At 37.6% G+C, this 20,331-nt stretch overlaps 1 protein-coding gene across 3 annotated transcripts in view; it reads right to left on the minus strand.

The window, feature by feature from the left end:
* Window positions 1-19,925, minus strand: part of FSTL5 (follistatin like 5) — a 332,497-nt gene extending 312,572 nt beyond the window's left edge. For 2 of the 3 annotated variants that reach the window (XM_074905702.1, XM_074905700.1), the window contains exon 1: window positions 19,598-19,925. The gene's annotated coding sequence lies outside the window, so the exon portion shown is untranslated. The remainder of the gene's footprint in view (window positions 1-19,597) is intronic. The other variant, XM_074905701.1, reaches the window with a different exon arrangement.
* Between the last annotated feature and the right edge of the window lie 406 nt (window positions 19,926-20,331).

Consider the following 20,331-nt stretch of genomic DNA (forward strand, 5'->3'; position numbering starts at 1 on the left):
TATAAACCATGCTTCGTTGCCTGTGATTTTGAGGACTTCGCTGTATATAGCGATGGATGCAAACACCTGCCAAGAATGAATCTTTCTTAAAATGCTTTTATCTACTGGTAGGGTTTCATGGCAGAAAGGCATCTGCTAACAAGGTATTTTTTGAATAAATAGAGATTACTTTATTACATGAGCTTTGAGCAAGCAGCACAAATTTTAGCCAAAAGTACGTCTTCTCCCATTAGCCTGCCTCTACTGTACTACAGCCTAGGGTCCCCACACCTTCACACACAGTCTGCATCCTCAGAAACCTCACAACAGATATCTTCAAGCTGGTATTATTACAGCAAAAACAGGGCTCTTACAAAGTAATCACAGTATCAGACTCTCTCTATGAACGTAGCCATAATCTGTATCTAGCAACACTTGTCCTCATTAAAATGCTACGTGGAAAGCAGATCGCAGTATTGTGACGGCAGGTCTCATCCCCAGGACTTGCTGCCAGCTTTCACACACAGCACACCTCATGCTGTCATCCTCCAGTTCTCCTCCACAAGTGGCAGCCACACTCTGAACCAGAGTTATTAGGTCACCTTAACTACGTACAGCAGGCTTGGGGCTTGCAACAGCAGAATGCAGAGCTGCCATGGCAGCCAACATCTCGTACATCTGTGTACCAATATGCTCTGTCTCTCAGCAGCTACTTTATGCAGCTACAGCCACTGGCTACACAGGCACATGCTTTCCATCCTTAACCTGCTGAATGAGGCTGGCACAGTCATTTCAAACAGCCAGAGATGCTGCTGACAACTCGTGTGCTGGAACACACAAGCAGAGGAATACGTTTTTTTAAAATCTCACGAAAAGCCTCACCATGCCAGATGAATTCTGCCTCTGCTGACTCCTGTCCGTCTCTCCTCACTTCTTTCTTGATTGAAATTGCAAACCTATCATGCTGCACAAGCAGAAGGTGGAGTGCAGACCCTTGTGTTCCTGGTCCTGTACTAGCACACTTGGTCTTTGCCTAGACATTACAAAGATGTCAGGTGGCTCCGAGATGCATCCCCCAGGGCACCTCTGTGGTGAGCAGCCAGCACAAGGGCCAGGTTTTCCCTGCCTTTCACTGTTAGTCTCTCTCCACCCTCATGCTGCTTCCACTGTCAGGCACTTGTGGATAACAACAGAAGCTCAAGCAGCAAGTGTCTTTGGGGGTATAAGAGCAAGATGCAACTGTCCAGGGCTTTTCTATAAGTTTCTTTAGAATTGAGCCTAAAGGCTAACAGGCGGTTCTCATGAGCCCAGGCACAAGTAGCCTGAGTGTGACAGGGGCATTTCTGAAAGTCCAGAATGCCTGGAATGAAGATGCAGCAGGGACACTTATTAGGTGAAATCTTTGCTGCTAACTTCATGCTCTGATTTAATCTTACCATCTAAAGTTTATTTATTTATTTAAAGGATAACACCAGATGTCTTAATGTCAGTGACCCAGGTTTCAATGAATTATAATGAAATGAGAAATGACAATTTTACACCTTTCTTACCATGTTCTTTACATCATCTCACAACTGAAATGTCACAATTTCTCTAATATTACAGAAACCAGAAGAAAATGAGGGTACATATTTCATGTATCTAAGAGAAGCTTTCTTTAATAGAACTGAATTGTGCATGTTGATCTATTCCTTTCCTAAGACTTCAGTATCAACCTCAGGAAACTGGTGTTTTTACCATTGACATATACAAGTGCTAGTTTGTGAAAGTTATACTATCAGCAAGTCAGCCTCTTTCCTCATTAAGAAAGCTTGTTATAGCTGGTTCCTTAATATCCTAGAAGATTAATGTTTATCATGGCAGTATCTGAACCAACAGGAATTCAACTGCTTTACGTTTGTGGTGGTTTGACCTTGGCTAAATGCCAGGTACCCATCAAGTCACTCTATCACTTATCCCCCTTCCCACTTTTTTCTCAACAGGGCAAAAAGGGGAAAGAAAATAAGATAGGAAAAAAAAAAACTTGTGGGCAAAACAAAAGCAGTTTTAATGTAAGCAAAGCAAAGCAAAGATCCTCACTCCGAAGCAAAAGGAAAACAGACATTCTGTCCTTCCCATGGACAGGCGATGTGGGGCCTTCTCAGGAAGCAGGGGGCTCCAATACGCGTAGTGGTTGCCTTGGAGGACCAAGAGTGACACCTCCCCACTCCCCTTCTCTTTTTTCCCAGCTTTATACTCGAGCAGACATCATAAGGTCTGGAATATCCCTTTGGTCAGTTGGGGTCAGCTGTCCTGGCTGTGTCCCCTCCCAAGATCTTGTCCCCCCCGTCCCACTGAGGGGGGGAATGTCAGAAAGAGCCTTGGTGCTGTGTAAGCACTGCTCAGCAGCAGCCACAACACCAGGGTGCTGCCAACACCCTGCCAGCTCCCAGCATAAAACACAGCAGCGTGAGGGCTGCTGTAGGAGAAAAATTCCGGCTCAGCCAGACCCAGTACATTATGAAATCAGAGATATAAAAACTGCTGTCTTAGAACACAGGCAAATATTTTGGTACTGTTAACATTTTAAAAAATTTGTAAATTAACACCTAACATACCCTTGTGTAACTGTGTTCTGTGCATGCTAGAAAAGATAAATATTTTTGTTTTCAAGTTTTCTATTTAGTCATCTTAAATAAAATACTGCAAACATTAATTAAATGTAAGAAGAAACAAAAGCTGTTGACACTTCCATAGTAAATCAATATTTGAACAAATATATCATCCTAGAGAAGGTAAAATGGCCACTCAAGATAGAACTTTTTTTTTTTTAAACAGGGAAGCTGCTAAATTAAAGGCTAAAATTCTTCCATATTCGCTATGATGCTAATATACCATCCCTACTTCTGCCTTTTGTTATTCAAGCAAATTTTGGGTTTTGATAAAATATTAGTTAGCAACAAAACCACTGTGAGACTTGGTGTTATTGAACTCCTTGAATGAATGCTAAACCATGATATGCTTACCGTTAATTCAAACTACTATGATAATTTAGAGAATCTCCTTCTATTAAGCAAGTATTCTAGTTAATATTATGATTTTATCCCTTTATGTCCATGAAATTCGCTCTGTTGAAGTGCTTTAGCCAACAGAGATGGGTCCCATTTTTGGTATGCAGTGAAAGGGAGTTTTCAGTAACTCAGCTGGTTTAAAGTGAACCCATGTGGAGATTGTGGCTCAAGACCACAATGAAATGGCAAAGATCGCAATAGACGCTTCTTCTTTTTTTAACCTCTAATGAGATTTGAAGTAACAAAAAAGGTATAAAGGACCAAAAAAGGAGACTAGGTGATAAAAAAACAAACATATAAAGAGAGAATGTAGGTTGTTTGGGGCAGGAGAAGTAGTGTTTCATCAGCCTTTATAGCATGGAAAGATAGCTAGAGGACATATCAGAGAGAAATGTGATATGGGAAAGTCTGTAACATACAAACCTCCCTGCCTCCTTAAACACAGATGAACACTTAAGTGGAAGGACATGAATGCACTCTGGTGTGATGGAGAGGAATATATACAACAGTACAAACACTGATAGGAAATATCAAATCATCAAACTGCAGAGAATAAAGATGCATGTGGATTAAACAACAGTTTAATCAGTAACCAAAAGGACTGATGAATGTTGCAGCTATCAAATAAACAAGGACTTTTTGGAGCTGAGGACAGACTGTCCTTATCAGGATAGAAGCAAAAATACATTTGCCCTCCAGCGGTCTCCTCCAGTGCCCACATTAATGTAATTAACTAAACTACAGATGAAATCATGCCCTAATTGAAAACATGAAAACAACTCCAAAATCCATACTTAGTATGTTAGGTCCAGAATTTTACCCTATTTGTAGGACTTAATGACAATGAAGTTTCACAAGGATAGAAACAATACTCTAAAATAACTCCATTAATTAAAATCAATTAAATCCAAAGTTGGTTATGATTGTCTTTAAAAATGTTTGTGTCATACAGATCATACATATCCACAGAAATAAACAAATAAGTGAAAGTGTTCTGTACTTGAATAGCTAAAATAGTTATAGGTGTTTTCTCTTTTTTAAATTAACTGCTGTGGAGTTTTTCGCCTCTCTTCTTTCCTGCTTGCAGTGACTTGTCTCTCTTCTTTACTGCCACAAAGGTCAACTTTCTTCATGAGCTTGAATTCAGCATACTCAGAAAGAAATACAGGAAAATTCACTTTTTCTGTCAGTCATAAATCTGGCTTGGGTTGCTAGTGCAATGTGTTGTATTCAAGAGCTTTCTTAGATACATCAATTGGGGAAGTGTCCAGAACCTGTCAGCTTAGCTGCATTCTTTGGGAATACTATGGAAACATGTTTGAAGATATGTCTTTGACCCCAATTTGAATTGAAACTCTGATGTCTGCTAGACTTGCTGCTTCACTTGGATGTTAAAGTCCAAGTGAATAAAAGAAGGATCTTCTTTACTTATGTAAAATGAAGTGAACAGACTGAGTAGAATATGAAGCAAATGCATAGTTCTGAGATTTTATAGACAAAATATCCCATTTTGCACTGTCTTATCTGATGAAAAAAGGGTTTTTTGACTGGGACAGCTGACTTGGTCTTTTACATTCTACTATTTATAGTAAATTTATTGCATCATTATAGATCATATTAATTTTTCATTGAACTGCAGCCTTCTTTAAATTTTGCATAGATATTTCTAATAAAATAATGCATTTCTCTTATTGTATGCTCACTATCCCATTCATTAGGATCAGAGCCTTAATTTCCTGCTATCCTTTAACTGCCTTACACTATTTTATAGAGTTTTACTGCATATGATTTTATACTGCTTTAATATATCTACTAAACAAAAGCCTTCCAAATGGATGCTGGAAAGCTGACAGTAAACCAGAAAACCTACAATGTCCTGATGAGCTTGTAACTAAAAGGGATTGTAAAATAAAATTTTTCAATAATTCATTAGCTAACAAAATTTTCATTTCTAAGAATAATGAAATGGGGATAATACAAAAAAAAAAGTAACGAGCAGACAATATGTGGTGATGAAACAGTGAGTATGTGAAAGGAATGTATTTTGTCTCCTCCACCACCATTGTATAATACATTAACAAATTTTTGTGTTCATTTCTTGACAAAAAAACCCAAAATTTTTAAATATTTTATTATATTTATTTGTTTTGGAAAGGCAAAAATGTAAACAACTTCAGTTTTATTTATATAATAGAAATATAGGGAAACGTCAATGAAAAATTGACTGGAACTAAGTTTTGATCATCTATGGTGCCAGGAAACACTAAGAGCAGCCTCTTAACAGGAAAAAACGAAACAACAAACAAACAAACAAAAAACCCCACAAAACCACATTTTTATAAGAAATTAAAGCCAGATGGCTTAGGAACTGTCATTACCAGATACTCCGTATCACATCTGGTAGGAGCTGTGTGTATAGACAAAAGCATCCCAATCTCTCTTCTTACATAAAGTTATCACTCTGAAACTATAACCTCAAGAGTGATCACCCACCTGCCTGAGATGCGAGTCCATGCTCCCTTTTTCATTCCACCCTAAAACTCTTCCCAATTTCCAAGTCAACCACATAGACTGGGATAGTCTAGGACACCTTTGTGAAGTGTGACACTCTATGTCAAGGAGCCCAGAGACATTGCTGAAACATCGCATTCCTACTGCTCAGCCACAAATGTCAATCGGATAATTGATGGCAAATGTCCAAGTGCTGCAGCTACACACAGGTCCTTTATTGATGAATCAGTTACTGTAGGCATGAATGCATCCTCAGTGCTGATCCAAGTAAGTGTCTCCATACAATTAGAATTGAAAGTTCCTCTTGCCCCTGTCTGTATTTTGAAGGTATGGGAATGCCTACCCTTCAGTAATTTCAAATATTTGTTATACACATGAGATTTTCTGCAAACCACCACTGATTACTCAAAGCAGAAAAAGAGGTTTTTGAAAGTTGCAGGAGACTACATATGCAGAAAAAAGATTTTAGTCTTGTTCAGCAACACATGATGCAATCTCAGAACAATTACATTTATACACTTGCAGCTCTTGTGTGACTACTAAGCAGGAAAAAAAAGCACCTCAGTGGAGGCTATGAAGATGAAAGAAAACCATTTTTTTGTCTTTAATTAGTCACTTTAATATCATCATTCTCATATTCTCAGAATTTCTCATGGTGGCCCATGGTGGAAAAGCAGAATTACCAGAATTACCCTGCCTGCAGACAGAGGTAAATATTCACTTTTCTTTCATCTTCAGTGTTTTAAAGCATACAGTTGCATAAATGAGGCACTCTGTATAGTCATTGAAAAAAGGGGATAACAATTTCTGTTCTCTAGAGCAAGACAGCATACAGATAGATCATCTCGAGCCACAGCTGATAGCAAACCCAGGTCAAGCCTTCTCTCTTTGCCTCCTCCAAAAATAAAGCCTGGGACTGAGTTACTCCTGTAGCAATAGGAAGTTCCAGCAGGAAAAAGAGGAGAGTGCCAAAGGATAAAGGCAGTAAACACAGGGGACTGAAGAATCAGGTTCACCTTCTTATTGGCATGGGGCAGAAGATGAGGGGAAGGGCGATGATGCTAAGGAAGGCGAGGAGGTATCCCTTGCAGCAGTACTAACTGCTCGTATTTCCTAATTTCTCACTTAAAAAAGGATTGCCAACACTCAGTGCTGGCACTGCAGCCAGTGGCTGGAATTTCCAGGTTGAACATTTGGAAACAAAACAAGAGCAGAGCCATTGCTGCTCTCTCCCAATAGCTGGCTGCTTTAGGCAGCCTCTTATCCTTAAAACCAGCCCGAGCTGACAACCCAAACTCCAATCTGAGAGGTGCCACTCGGTATGGCTCCTTATTCATGGCCCATAATAGTTCTACAGTCTCCAAGTTCCCCACAGTTCTGAGTGCACAATGTAATAATACACAACATACATTGGAAAAAGGTGAGTAGTGAAGAATCCAGAATTATCCCTTCTTTCCAAAGTTACTTGACTTCTTCAAACATCACCTGTGAAAGGTAGCTTGGATTCAGATCTACATTTTGCTTGTTTTGGCAACTCTAAAAGCCCAAGGGAGATGCAAATCTTGAAAGGGGATATTTAAAAAATACTCCAGAAAAATAATTTTGCAGAAATCTAGGCAAGACAGCCCTTTCCAACTTCTTGGATATTTTTTTTTTCTTTTAACCATAGTGGGATATCAGACACATGCCTGAGAGGATAAATGTAGCTATAACACTGTTTGCTTTCCAGTAATCTCTAGAATAACATTCCCATAAGGCTTTTATCACCCTCTTGAATTTATAGCATGGGGACAAAGAACCTGTCCAGAAACCCTGACAGAAAAGCTTAAAGCTATGTCTTGAGGCAGGGGGGCGCACACAGTAGTTACCAGTAGCTCAGTGACTGAAGTCATAGGACTGCACTGTTCTCTTCAACTTTTATCTTGGACATTTATTTTTACCACCTACTATATGTCCACAGTAACACACTAGTTCAGTTTTATATAATTTTGAAGCAAGCTCGTTTGTTCCATGAAACTGATCCTAGTCCATGATATTCCAACTCATAACAAGTTGAGGTGGAGGTAGTGGAGGAAAAGGTTAATTTCTGGCCAGATCAGCTTCCTAGTCCAGCTCATCAGCCACTCATATGAACACCATTGGCCAATAAAAGGAAAGAAAAGACTTATAAATGGGTACAACATGATGGGAGGGATAGCAGCAGTCCAAGAAGTTGAAACTCCTCTAAAAATTCACATTTTCTTTTAAAGTATTGTGCTTTTTCCTTATAAGCCTTATAATCACAGAACTTTTTTTTTTTTTTTTTTTTTTTTTTTTAATGAAAGCTTTGTTAATATTTTCTACTCTTAATTCCAGTACATGCTGCTTGGTATTTCTTAGCATTTTAATGAAGATTTATTTCCATTCTTAGGTCTGGACAAACTAAAGGATGTCTAAACTGGTCTTAAGTAAAACAGGCAAGTAATTATACTATTTACATGGTTTGTGCAAGACACCTACTCTTTCCAATATCTTCACACAACACGGGAAAAGTATTTTCACTTCAACTAGACAAAAAATGTTTTAAATCATTCCACCAATTTCATTTAGTGACTGTCTGCAAAATGATGGATTAATATAGTTTAATCTTTCATTTTCCTGATAGATATCAAAGTCCAGTAAGGACTATCTATTCAGTTACAATGTGAAAATACTTAGTTTATTTTCTGATTTGCAGCTTTACCTGCCCTTTTATGTCAAAGTGAGCACAATAAACTTTAAATCAGCATAGTTAAACATAATTGAAATGCTGAAAAGCAATTTTTTTGAAATTGAAATTGAATTTTGAAATTGAAAAGCAAGCATAGTACATGGGTGTCTGTCTTATATTGTTGCGACTATAAACTTGACCCTGAATCCCACAGCAACATAGAGGAGTTTTCTGCTGCTGGGACTCTCTGAATTATTTAGACAGAAGTAATAGATTTTCATCTTACAGACAACATTTGGAAAGCTTTGTTTTCCCTATGTGACATTAACTTAGCTTGACATTGTAAACATCCATTTTAAAGCAGCATTCTAGGTTTGGGGGGTTTGTTGTTTAATTTCATAATATAACAGAAAAAAAATTTAGATTGACATTGTGGATCATTAACAGCCCTTGCTGAGCATCCAGTAATTTAGGAGCCTTCTTTAGTAATGCAGCTTTTTACGATTAATATTCTTGTGTTGTCAGAGTTGCCCACTGACTCTAATTTCATAATATTTCCTGCAGATGGCGAGAAATAACATGCATGCAAGGATAAAGAGGAGGAAGGAAATTTCAAAACAATGCCATAATCTTCATTACAGAAGTGTTCTTTTAAGTAATTAATCATGGAGTTGCACATATGGTGTCTGATTTATCCTCATATTTTCACCAGTCCAAACCTGCTATGATGATATTAATGTAAATGTAATCCCACCAGGTTTCAGTCAGTCTAAGAGCAGAGAAAAACTTTTCTTTTTTCCTTTTCTTTTTCCATGAGTAATTCCACAATTTTTTTCTACACAAAACCAGGAGAAAGAAAAGTAGCCAGTGTCTAGCTATTGTGGACTTTGCTCCTTTGTGTCTTTAAAGGAAGTAGCTACTTCATTATATCACTCTCTTTCGGTGTGTCATCAGTTATGTTCTGGTTTAGGATTATTTCATCAACGTTTTTACTCTTAGCAGATGTTGAGATATTCAGCAAACAAGAAAAGGTTTTTTTAGTGAGATATGTCAAGGGCTTCTACCCTGTGCTTAAATATTCCACAGTAAGAGATTTAATTCCTGCTGAAAAGAAAAATGGAACTGTCTCTTAACATGAAGTAAAAGGAAAAAGTATTTCTCAGTCTATAATTTCTTTTCTTTAGCATATTTAAGAGCATATTCTGAAGTTTTTGTTAATTTATATGTACAATTACTTGATTTTTGTCTTCACTGTCCACTCTGTTCTCTAATCCCAGTTCTGCCAAATTCTGAACCCTTCATTAGTGAGCAGTTATGTGGCTTCTTCTGGGTATACATGTATGTTAGTACAAGCAAAAATGAGTGGCAGGATTCTTACTGTCCAAGCCCTAGAAAGCATAGCCTTTTACCTTCTGTTCTCCATTTCTTGATAAACTTGAGACTAAGTAAACTCAAAAATGTACTAAATTAGAAATTTATGAGCAACACTTCTTAAAAGGTACTTTTTTAATATTTGAAAAATCAAAGATATCAAATTTTCATATAGTGATAATATCAGCCCTTCTCTCCCCCCCCCCCCTTTATATAAGTATAATTAAATTCTAAAAATAATTTACTACAGAAGAGCCTTTCTCTGGATTGTTTCTCTTCCTCTTATTAAGAAACTTCAGATGCATATATTTGCCTAGACACATCAGTTTCAATTGGGAAGCTTCAACTGTGAAGGTGCACTTTTATCACTCATGTTTGTAAATTAACTTTCACTGCACAGTGCATATTCATTCAGCTTTTGCATTGTATGTTGGCTGAAAGAAGTTCGACTGTCTTCTGTAGAACTTTTCTATTTCTTTGTGTCTCAGTTTAAGTTACTTAAAGGAGGTGTTTCAACTGGTGAAGTCTTACAGTTGACATTTTGTATTCCATGAGGAGAACATGTTAGAAATTGTTATAATTAAATACACAATCATTAACACCAAAAAAATGTATTTGTTTTGTTCAGAAAGAGGCCATTTGTGAAACTGGAAAAAAAAAATAAAAGGAGGAATAAAAAAGTAATGTAAAAGATAACACAGGAAAATGGAAGTGCATAATTACTGCTGGACGTAAATACTGGAAATAGAAGAAAGTTAGTTGTGTATTACATATATCCCACACAAATAATTCTGATGTGATTATTACAAGATTGTCATAGAACAGATCCCTCAGACACTGATCTAAAATTAGGAAAAATTCATAATGATTATTGGCTTACAAACTTAGTTTATACACAGAACGAACAATGTGCTGAGAAGCTACTTGTCCCTAAATATTCACTGATGATAGTGATAGCAATAACCCTTTTCAGCAAATGGTATTCCTTCTCGTGGTCCCTAATTAGGTGTGTCTTGTAGATTAGTGGACCTTACCAAAGGTCACCTCAGAAATCCAGTTTCAGTGAGAAATGGCTAACCACTGCTAAAGAACTCCTAAAATTACCAAATCTTTTCCTTTCTTAAAAACACCAGGCTGGACCTTACGAAGATGTTAACAGATATAAATCAATGCACCACAGCATCCTTCTGCTGCATGCTGGGATAAGAAAAGTGATGTTGAAAGTCATAATGATAATCTGAGGCCTTAAGAATCTCAGATGTATAGAAAGTTTAAAATGAGTCTTTGAATCTTAAAAAAAAAAAAAAATCAATTATTTTTGCAACACATATATAAGATCATAACCCCTTCAGAAGAGCCCCAATATGATACTTAACACAGATTTTCAGAATTCAGAATTTCTAGGCATGCATAAAATCTACCGTTCACTTTCTTTATTAGAAAAAAGAACAAAGGTACATGACTCTCTGTTTATGTTTTAACCATTGAGAGCTTCATGATCAGATCTTTAAGCTTTCCTCCAGCATTTACATAAAACTGCAGGAACAAATACCTTGTTTATCAAAAATACAAGACTAACTAAATTTGGAACTTTTGTCTCTCACAAGAAAATCATTGAATGATAAAACCAAAACGATTAGCCATATTACTTCACACAGTTCATGGAGGATTCTGATGCAGCATATATATTGATAAAAATAACTTAGTACAGTCAGTAAATTAAACCACAAACTTTCATTTATATCTCTTATTAATATGACAGCTGTTCTATCTCAGAAATTATGATAACATGGGAGTGGAGGATCTCATTTTTTGATATTGATTTCTGAAGCTTTGTAAATAAAAGTCAGATTTTTGGTATAGCTTTATTAACTTTTTATGTATATACCATGTATATTTTTACAAAGACAAGCATGGAAGCACTTTTAAAAGTTTACTTATGCATAGAAGAAATTACTGAGAGCCTAGAGCAGTGGATGAATGTGACTATCACACCGAAACACTATAAAGGACACAAATATATTATTAGATTTTTTAGTCCATAGGGCACACCAGTTTTAAGATCTGGTGCTTGTAGCACTCTACTAATGTTTCAAATGAAACCTCCAAGGTGCAGCTAACCTTCCCCCACTCCAGGGACTGCAACAAGAACATACAAATGTAGACTGTTCAAATATTTTTGTGACAATAATTCTCGAAGCATAAAGGAAGAGAATCAGCCTATTATTAGACAGTAGACTAAAATGTAATTATAACTAAGCAACACAGTTTAAATTCACTTGAAAAACTCTTTCCAGTTCAAAGAATAATTAGCATAATACAAAAGTTAAATCTCAGGAGTGATGTTAATTATGTTTTTTCTTTTAGTGTCCCAAGGAAATAACTAAATCAGCACATGCATCAATGTGTAGAACGTTGTTTTGGTTTTTTGTTTTTTTTTTTTTGGTTTTTTTTTTACAGAATATTACTGTTTATCACAAACAGCCTGGAGCAAAAATCATAAATTGTAAAATAGAAATATAATTTTAGTGTTAAAGTACTACCGTACTACTAATTATTGCTGGGTTTCTGAGTTACATAAGAATGCAAAGATAGTATAAATGAAAGACAAAAGCATATCATATGTTAGAGGACCAACAAATTTAGAATTAATATTTTAATTCTCCACTATACTAGCTGAGATTCATTCACCTTAAAAGTCATAGGAAATAAATGCAAAATATGATCAGTCTTCAAACTATCATAACCTAGTGCTGTGTGTCTTGTGGTTTATTTTGAATAAGAATTATCTCTGTCAAAGGACTTGGTAATATGGAAGAAGAGCAATGTGATGAACTGTATTTCAATTTGAAAATCATCACTCAAGATTAAAACCATCAATTTTTGTCACTGAAGATGAGCTTATGGCTAACCTTGGCTGCTGCAAAGAGAGGGAGGACCCATGCAGCTTAATTCCATTTTGCAAGGACAAGCCAAAAATACTGTCAGCAAGAGTCTTTCTTCCTTCTCTGTGGCCTTTCCACTGCTAACACAGATGATGGGCTGAACTCATGTTTCCATCTTGAAACAGGGTGAAAAAGAAAAGAAGGATGCAGTGTTAAAATAAGAGGCTTCATTTTAATATCAGGTTTGTCACTCCTATGAGTACCATAGGGCTAACTGAGAAAATGCTTGGAAACAGTACTGTCTTTTCGATCATTTTCTGAGCATTCATCTGTCAGACTTGAGGAATACCTGGACAACACCGAGAAAATCTGCCTTTACCAAAGGTACTTGGTCTCATATTTCATTCTACAGGTTCAACAATCTCAAATCTTTCATAAAAAGTTAACAGTCACCAAGATACTGTACAAATTTTATGTCTTATGAAGGCTTCTGCTTTTTGTTGACTTAAGACTCAAACCAGACCCTTAGAAGGGAAACATTAAACACTGCTAGAAATAGTGATGCAGAAGGAACAAAAAATGCTCTAAAATGTGCCAAAATAATTCTCCTTCTCTTGAAAGCAAAATGGAAAAAACATTTTCAAAATTACCATGGTGCATCCCTTCTTTTAGTTAAGTACAATAGGTTATTTTCTGCTATATTGATAGAAAGTTGGACTGCTAAAACTTTAAAAGATCATTATTTGTGAGCTGATCCCTCGTTCATATGCATTTAGTTTGTTCTCAGAAAGCAGATACTAGCCTTTTCTGTTTATATACTAAATGTGTTTGAATCTTGCATAGAAAAATAAATCTCATGGTGCCAAGGATAATTTATTTTAAAAACCTTAAATTTTAGTAACTTTTCCATGCAGAGAATACAATCTTAAAAATTATATATAGTTGTACTTGGGGGCACTCTCATCTAGAGTTCATACAGGGTACAAATACGTCCTAGGAATGACAGCCAACACAGGCATTCTCATGCTGATCTTGACTAGAGGTCATATTGCTATGCTTTCCTGGAAAAAAAAATAAATCCTTTTGTGGCAAATTATGGCACATATAATTCATAAGTGAAGTTTCCTCCTAATCTATTTTGCTTCTCTTCTTCACTTATTTGTATGTGTTTTGTCTTTACATGTAGATACATATTGGAACCTTTTTGAATGCTGGCCATCAACATCTTGAATTAGATCACACCTAGAGTACTGTGTCTTGTTTTGGGCCACCTAGTGCAAGAAAATTGGATAAACTGGAGCGAGTTCAGCAAAAGGACAGTGGGCAAAACTGATATGGGGAGGTTCAGACTGTATATAAGAAGTAACTTTTTCAGTTATTTTTCCCACTTTTCTGCAGTTTATTTACCTTTTTCTCTAAGGAAATCTTCATAGGATCATGGCATTTTCATGCATCCAATACTTTTCTTGCTCCTGTTTCTTGTTATCACTGGAAGGGCATGACTGTCACCAAATACAGTCCTCATTTATATAACTGTAATATTGGTGGTACTATCCTCCTAAATTATATAATTGTAATACTGGTGGTACTATACTCAGTCTCTAACAGAAACAAAAGTTCCATTTACTTTTTGACTGCTCTTGCGTATGAATTAAGAATTCCATTGAGCTGCCACAGTCATGTGAAAGAGCTTTTTTTCTTTCTTTCTTTCCTTGTAATTATGGTTCATAAGGTGGTGTTTTAAATAAAGGTTTATGGAAAAAAAAAAAAAAAAAAAAAGGTTTAAAAAAAAACCTTAAAATGTTCAACTGTGAAGTATGTTATAATCTGCGAGCTATTTGGAAAAGAAGTTTATTTCCACTACCCATCATGAAAGAAGAAAATTTTCTACCTGTTTATGTTTCATCACTCATTGATTTGTTCAAGTGTGATTAAAAGTGTAATGATTTACATATTATTTAGGAAGACAAAGTTCTGTCATAATAATGAAAATACGTACAGTTCAGAGTTACGATGCAGAAAGCATCTAAAATATTTTGCTTCCTAATGGAAGCAAATGTATGCAAAGCAATAATCTGGAAGTTTCTATTATTTTATAAAAGAACATTTTTTGCAAGGAATAACATATTAGGTAATTAAATGTCATGAGTTGTTTTAAGATTATTTTGCTTCTTGTTGTAGGTATTAAGAACTTCTTCATGAAGAACCTAAAAATTATTTCAGAAAGTTTTTAATATGCTGATTTTAAAATTACAGTGGCTTTTAACACAAGAACGCCCATTCAGTGGTAAAAATATTTCAGAATTACAATAAGCCTTACTTGGAGAAAAATGAAAAAAACCCTCACTCTGTCAGGAAAAGAAAGAAGTATTTTAAATATCCTTCATCTTCCAACTAACATTTTCAAGTACTTTATTATACAAAAAAGTCTTTCTGAAGCCTGCTCTGAGAAGCACTGCTGGACACCAATCTCAATTAATTCAAATGCAAATAAACTGTGAACTTCAACCTACTTCAAGCAATCAGTGTAAGCATTGCCAACTCTCCCCTCATTTAACTCTTTAGAACTTCTTATTTTCTTAAGATTTGCACAACTCATCAATGCAACCAAATAATTCACTACTAATTTCATTTAGTGTTTGGTAAGAAGAGTGATTAATTGAATAGACTTACTATAAGCATTTCTAGAGCAGTAAGGGTAAATATCTGCATAAACATTTCTATCAAATAAAGCTAAAAAAAAAGGTAACGAATACTTATTTTCAAGTCATTTTCATACCCACTTGATAAGGAATCATGACTGGCTAGACCACAACAGTTTAGCTGATTTGAGCTTACCTGATTACATCTCTTGACCAATATGCTCAGCCATTACAACCAGAGCTATCAACAGCAAAAAGGAAATAGGAGGTAACTGGCAGACGTGGAGCATTTTCAGAGTTCTGCCACATTAACTGTGAAGAATTTTTTTTATCTGCACTGGCCCATCCAAATGTAAACATATCTGTTAATAAATGTAACTGCTGGAAAGGAATACAACCGACCTACTAGGAGACAAGACTTTCTCACTAGAGGTTACTCAATTAACCCAAAACCTAAAGAAGTAATTTGTAAAATAGCACAAAAGACAGTTAGCCTGTGGGTTTGATTTCTCTTTACTACATTCCCTGGGCATTAGCAATCTTCGATATTGGGGTGCTAGGGGGAGTTTCATACATCAGTTTTCAAAGTTGCTGGTCAACCACCACTCTTATTCCACCCACAAACTTCTCAATATCTTTTTACTACAAAGTTTCAATTTACTGTTCTTCTAATAATATAAAAGAGTGTTCTTTGTCTTTTCTGTTTACCAAGAGGCAAGGAAAAGCATGTTGTATTAAATATGTATAATATCTTATGCAAACAAATTCCCAGACTTTTCATATGTTGACAGCTATTCCCTAAACTTAAGAAAAAACAAAAAAAAAAAAAAAAAAACAAAAAACAAAAAACAAACCTTGAACTATAAAACTGGATTAAACAGATTTGCAAATAAATTTGCTAATCTATTTACTTTGCTTTAAAATTATGAAGCATAATAGGCCAAGCTACACTGAATAATTAACAACTATTTTCCTGGTTTTGCTTCGAAAAAATGAAGAACAAAGTTGAGAGTGGTATTTGATTCATTAGTCCCCCTTGAGCCCATGATTCACTCCTGTGCTATTTAATATCCTGAATTGTTCCATTACCTTTGCCAATCTGGAGAAAAAAGATCAGAATTGGCTACCTAAGTCTGACTTCTTACCTCTGAAATTTCTAAGCCAAGTTCAGAATTGTTAAAAGGCAGAACTATTCGTATTGGAACTCCACCTTTTTATTCAGGTTTGAAACTAACAAAATCAAGCAGAGCCTTGCTTTCATTATTATTTTGTAGTCTCCAAAAGTCAGAGAAGAGTGGCACAAATGTCACTAACATGTAACTGAAATATTATATAAAACAACAGTTTGGAAGTGCATGCATTTATCCCAAAGATAAAAAAGTTTGCTATTAATGGAGACATAATTTTTGTGATTGTAACAGTTATTTTTTCTAGGATTGAATATCTTTGCTTTTTTAAACAAAAAGGATTATCAGATAAACTCTTCAAAAAAAAAAAAAAAAATCAGAATGACAAACCAGAATGATTACCTAGATCCAGAACACACCTAGAACTGAGCAACCACAGCATTTGGGTTTTTACTCAGTACCATTTACTGTCAAAGTCTGTAGCCCAGCAAATAGCCAGGTGATGCACTATCTAAGCTTAGGATGCCTGACAGGTTGTAAGTATGTTGATATCATCAATAATTATGTCTATGCCCTCACATGCACCTCTTTGTGTGTTGATCAGTGTTAGCAGGGTCTATAAAGCATCACTTTAAACAGGGGGTTTCCCTCAATAGTGATTTTATGACAAAACTCCTCCCTGAGCTTGCATTAATTCTGCAGTCAACTGTTTGTTCAAGTCATTAGTATCCAGTTTTCTTCAACTTTTGAATGGTGTTAAAGGTCTTGGAACTGTACAGTATACAAAATCACATCCTTAGAGTGTACAAATATGCTTAAATAAGGATTACTACTGAAGAGAAACAACTTCTACTTGGAACAGATGGCCAAAATGGCTATGGACCACACCTGATGTATATGTATATTTAGAACACCATTTTGTTGAAAAATAGTAGTGCCATTTTATTTCCTTGAGAGTCTACACATCATTTCAAATCTCCAGTTTTAAAGATTTATTAAATAAAGCAGTCAAATACAAACAAAGGCAAAACATTATATAGAAAATACAATCAGATATAAGATAGAAATTTAAAAGCTCAGAATTAATGTCTTAGCATCAAAGTTTATCATCTGATTAATGCTGGTAAAAATTACTGATCTCAGCAAGATCAATTACTTTTATTCATGTAATGATGGATATAGTCCTTTTGCAGTTAACAGGACTGTGTGTATGAATAAAGATTACTCAAGTGAACAAGGATTTTCAGATTCAGGTCCTATATATTTACAGCTAAACATCAAAAGTTCGGCCATATAATTAACAGGTTGGTGTTGGGCTTTTGTTAGTGTTTTTTTTTTTCATCAGTTATTGCATTATTTGTACCACGTTTCAAAATTAACTTTTCCAAAATATTTTTGTAATGTCTACTTTAGAAAACAAGCCTCAGGAATCTTTATACTTTAAAATGTATTGTTTAAAATCCTATCAAAACATTTCAGAGCGGATTAATATTCCTGTCAATGGCAGATGATAAGAGCTGTCCTAGCTGATGGGTAGACTATTAATCAAGAGTTGCACCCAGTACAAGTGCTGCGTAATAAACTTTCTTTCCCTACTGTTTGAGAGATGAAGGCAGTAGCTGCTTTATAATTTGGGGGTGGGGAGTGGGTGTAGGGAGGTGAATAGCAAAACATATGTATTTACTAATTCTACCTACATTTAATGAAATGCCTGACAACCTAAACTACTTTCTCCTCAATTTGCTTGCTTTCAACTTTACTCCTCAGTAGTTCTGTGTTCCTGCCTGATGGTTATTTTTATATTCCAGCTGGTAAAAATATTCAATAGAAACAACCCACCATAACATTAAATAAATGATGCAGGAGTTAAATAATAATATAATTATATGAAACAGTCTCCTTTCATCAGCTTCAACTCATTAGCAAAAGTTACAGTCCATTACTACAGCTGTTAGCCCTTGTGCAGGACAACTACGTAAAGAAACAGTTGTGATTTAGGTCCCAGTTCCAAAGAAAATTCATCACAGCCACAAGAATGTAAGGTGCTACATAATGCTAAAAAATACAGGGTGGGGACCTCATTCGCCTGCTTGTTGTGTTCAGCCATCTCAGTAGCACTGGCTACAAGCAGCAGCAGCCCATTCCTTCTGGAATCAGCCTTAATCTCAGACACAAATGTCCCTGCGTAGCGCTCTGCCCTGTACGTGCAGAAATCCCTGCATGGCGCTCTGCCCTGTACGTGCAGAAATCCCCGCGTGGCACTCTGCCCTGTGCGTGTGCAGAAATCCCTGCGTGGCACTCTGCCCTGTGCGTGTGCAGAAATCCCTGCGTGGCACTCTGCCCTGTACGTGTGCAGAAATCCCTGCGTGTCACTCAGCTCTGTGTGTGCAGAAATCCCTGCGTGTCACTCAGCTCTGTGTGTGCAGAACTCACAACTCACAGAAGCAGCAGAAAGCCCCTCTGTGAAGCAGAGCTCCCTACTAAGCTTGCAAAAGGTTAAACACTGCCGAAATAGCAAGACACACATTTCGTACATCCACGCTTCCCGGTTCCATTCAACTATGGACAACGGCAGTCCTATAATGTAACGTAATACAGTATCATTAAATCAGAGATTCACATTTACACCTAGTTGTAGCCTGGAGAAAGGCCTGACATTCACCAGTCGATATCAAAGGAAACAATCCACAACTTTCATGGGCACACGCACACCACATTGACCTTGGAGGTAGAGGTGGGGACGATCCCTTTCAGAAAGGTGCCGTTTCACAAGTTCACAGTGTTACAGCATTAAATTGTTCGTCGAGTAACAAGGTATCACATTCCTTCTGTTACACGCGTATACAGGCACACACAAGAACCAGAGCAACATGAGGCTATGCTTTTAAATCCTCTTTAATTCCTACTTTGCTCTGTACATCCCAGAATGACCTTATGTATCCCTTCTTCCCCCAGACAGAATCAATTAGAGCTTTTCTTGTCCCCCAAAACCGATGCTTATACAAAGCAACTTCTCTAATGTCTTTTGATACCTTTCTATAACACCCAAGATTTTAAAAATAAATATTTTCAAACATATAAACGTTAACCTGATAGCAAGTTTACAAGAAAAATAAGCCTCGAACTTCTCATTCTAGATTCGTCTTTTGTTTACAGAGCCCTTCTTAGTAAAAACTGCACACGTCTTTTCCAAGTGTTGCCCCTACACTGACCTAAGGGCTAATGAGCTCCCAACTTTGCTCTGCTTTTGATTGCCAGCTCCTCCATCCCATTCGTCACCCCACTACCACTTCTATGAAAACATCAGCTGAAAAAACAAAAAAATAATAATAATCCTGCTTACCTTACCCAAGAGTCACTAAAGTCCGCAAGGGGAAGAAACAAACCGCCGGGTCCCCGCTCGAGAACCGCAAAGAGAGGAACACTTCTCCTCCGTTCAGCAAAGCCGAAAGCGGACCGGCCGCGATCCGGCGGAGGGAGCCGGCCGGCCCGGGCACAACTCGACGCAATTCCCGCCGAGGGCAGGCGCGGGGAGCCCCCGCCCGGGAGCACGCCCGCCGGCCCCGAGGCGCGGCGGGGAGGCGGCCGGCGCTCCCGCCCTTCAGCACCCGCAGCGCGGCGGACAGCACCGGCCCCGCTCCCCGCTCCCCGCCGCCGAGCCCGGCTGCCGCTGCCGCTGCGCCCCCGCTCCGCTCCGCTCCGCTCGGCCCGGACCGCCCCGCCCCCGGCCCGCCCCCGGCCCGCCCCGCGCCCCCCGCGGCACCCTACGGGCACCAAAACTTGCTCTCAACTCCCCAACGCGCACCCCCCAGAGCCACCTTTTTTCCTTTTATTCTTTTTTTTTTTTTTTTAGAAATGAGGTGGGGGGAACTAACGTCTCCTATTTCCCCCGCCCCCGCGGAGGGCCGCTGCGCCGGTGGAGTTCAGCGATTCCCCGCTCCGGTGTCCCCTCGGCGGGGGCAGCGCCCCGCTCCCTGTGCCCCGGCCGCCCCCCGGCGCGGCTCCCGCCCCTCTCCCGGCGAGCGGCTGCCCCCGAGCGCTTGGGGCAGATGGCAGCACGGGCAGAAAGAAGAGCAA

Source organism: Athene noctua, chromosome 4, assembly GCF_965140245.1.
Source record: "Athene noctua chromosome 4, bAthNoc1.hap1.1, whole genome shotgun sequence".
Lineage (NCBI taxonomy): Eukaryota > Metazoa > Chordata > Aves > Strigiformes > Strigidae > Athene > Athene noctua.